Source organism: Nicotiana tabacum, chromosome 11, assembly GCF_000715075.1.
Source record: "Nicotiana tabacum cultivar K326 chromosome 11, ASM71507v2, whole genome shotgun sequence".
Lineage (NCBI taxonomy): Eukaryota > Viridiplantae > Streptophyta > Magnoliopsida > Solanales > Solanaceae > Nicotiana > Nicotiana tabacum.
The window spans coordinates 45,516,642-45,519,755 of NC_134090.1; positions in this window are offsets into that span (position 1 = coordinate 45,516,642).

A 3,114-nucleotide genomic window follows, 5' to 3' on the forward strand; every position below is an offset into this window, starting at 1 on the left:
ACTTGAACCACTGGTATTGGCCTTGAGGTCTATTGCTCCTTCACTTGCCACGATAACTTTGATTTCTGCTTGGAATACCTCGCTTGTCACTGGTTAAACACTTTCTTTATTGATCTCATCACAGAGAGTACCTTTGACCCGTTCACCCAACATCCTCTATCTGTTGCACTGTTCACGAATTGAAATATACCAAACCTTTGTATTTCTCATGGACCCCAAAACATGTTGGTTACCAACTCAGTGCGCTTGTTATTATTTCCTGACTTATGATACTGATGTACTGGCCAGATCCCGTTTTATGCAATTGGAAAGCTGGTGGCAAATTTTAAAATCATTTCTCACTTGTTATGACCAAACAGACTCGAGAAGAGGAGGTAAACAAGACAAAGGAACAGAGTAAAGGACAAAGGAAAGAGGTGATTCCTAACAAGAAAACTACAAAGTAGAAACCTATCAGATGTGGATACCAACTCTAATGACCATGTCATGCACCTGTAGACTATTCTGTTGATAAAGTTTGATGTTCAACTCCTGTTATACCTCTAAACCGTGAAACTGGGCTTCAATGTTCCGATCATCCAATCTGATTCGCAATCTTTATTCGACTTGTAGTGCCCGAAGGGTTTTCACCATCAAGCCTCTCTCATTTTGTTCTTTTTCTCAACTTACCGTCGCCTTACTATGCCCGCAAGAGTTTTCACCAATAAGACTCTCTCATTTTTTATTTCTCTCAGCTCCCGTCACCTTACGGTGCCCATAATGTTTTCACCAATAAGACTCTCTCATTTTTCTTTTTCCTGCTTGAACCAGAGTGCTGCCCCTGACATGAATTACCTTTACCTGCTCGACTTGGCATTTCTCAAAGACTGATCAGAAGGTCTTTCTTTGGACCGTAATGTGGGCTTTTGGACAGGGTTAGAAGGAAAGGGTATAAAAGACTCAAAACAATTCAAATGGGTTAAAGTTACAACTTTTGGAATCAGGTTTCTCACAACAAACACAACTTCTGCCCCATTTTCTTGCATGGGGGACTTTTGGATTTTTGTTTTGATGAGACTGAACCGTGAGGCTGCCTATGTATCGTTAAAAGGAATCAGGTCAAACGTAGTTCATGACATAGGAATTGCTCTGTTGTTGTGATTTTTCTTTTCTCTTTCTCTTTTCTTTTGTTTTCTTTCTTCCTTTTTCTATTTTTGTTGTTTTGTTGTTTTTTCTTTCTTCTTTTTCCTCTTTTTTTCTTTTTTTCTTCTTTTCTTCAATTTTCATTTTTTTTATTCTCTCTTTTCCTTTACTTATCTTTCGCGCTTGCATTTCTGATCTTTGCTACTGATTCTAGAAGAGGGGTACGAAAGGAAGTAAATAAGGCTCAAAGGGGGTAACAAAGGATCAAGTGTTTAGATAGCAGAACAAAATGCCTTCGTCATTCCAATCTCCAAAACATGCCAAGTGCAAACTACACAATTGAACAAACCAAGGAAAACATTCGTAACATCTTTTGATTACGCTAGACTTAATGACCATATCCACATATTCGCCTTCTACATCTGTTACATATAAAACACCATTGGACAACACTCCCACTCTCATTACCACGAGCGACCCCCTACAAATTTGGGGCAAACTTGCCGTTATCTTCACCCGGTGCAACATGATGCATTTCAATAGTGTATTTTTATGTTCTATCTGCCCCAGTTTCACACAATTCGGCTTGAAGTGATCTCAAAATGCCTTCACTTATTTCCCTCAAATGTCCCTACATTTTTAGCATTGTTTCGTTGCTTCGTGGCTAAACTGACTTTTAAAACCAAGCTGAAAATTACGAGTGCATGTCATGTCGCTATAGTCAACAGGAAAAGACTATAAAAGGGAAAGAGAGCTAAAAAAATGACTAAAAATAACAGAAAACAGAAAATTGTATTAGACAGATGGTGAAAGGGTTCGAATATTCAAAACAGGCAAACTAAACTGGGGTTACAACGCTGGAACTAACCTAGACAACACCTAACGAGTTACTACGACTAAACAAACCAGGCAAAATAAAAGGATAAAAGGGTTTGAGTCACAAGACAATATCTGGATTACAACCCTGAAATAACCCGGACAACAGAAATGACAACAAAAATAAACCACCAAAACTCCTCCTTGGCTAACCAAGAAAGGAGCATCTTTCCAATTGCCAAGCTCGGCATCTTAGCCACTGAATTCCGTATCAATATTACTAGGACCTTCACAAATTTCCATCACATTGTTCTTAATAAATTGCTTTTGGGTTCCCTTTGCTGGCTCATTCTTAAGATCAACCTCTGATAGTACTAAAAACTTTGCAGCGCATGGACATTCGAGGATCTCAGAAGAATTCTCATATTCCTTTTCAAAACAAATCATACTCACCATATGCGTCTCATTACGAACATGCGGTGGACTTTGGCTAGTGTCTGCTGCATCTGGATTTTGCACGACAATGTCACCTGCATCAATAAGCTTCTGAATTGCTTTCTTCATATTCCAACACTTCTCTATGTCATGCCCCGGGGCATCTAAGCAATATGCGCACCTTTGAGAAAAATCAAACTTCTTTGACAGAGGGTTTGGCATTTTTATATGAATCGGCTTCAACATGTCCAACTGCTTCAACTTTTGGAACAAACTGGCATATGACACACCCAATGGGGTGAAAGCCTTTTCTTTTTTCAACAACCTCTCATGGAAACCTAATCCAGGGGGTTTTCGGTAGGCTCGTGGGAGTGGATAGGCATTTTGTGGAGCTGGGTACTGGGAAAGTGATGTACGATTTCGGGAGTTCTGTGGAGAGAAGTGGCATTGGGGAGGATCATCTGGTGCACAAGGATATCCACGGGGATGATGTCGAGGTTGGAAGGGTTGATCGGGAAAGCCCATCGGATCATCTTTTCTGTTTCTCTTTCTTCCACCCAAGCTTACTGGGATATTCTGAATGTCTTTCGAACAACTCATGATTTTGCCTGATTTGATTCCCTCTTTTACCATCTACCCCATTTTTAACACATCATTGAAAGGCTTTCCCAAGGCCGGGATCAAATGACTGAAGTAGGTGGGCCCCTGGACTTTTAGGAAAAGCTCAACCATTTCTTCTTC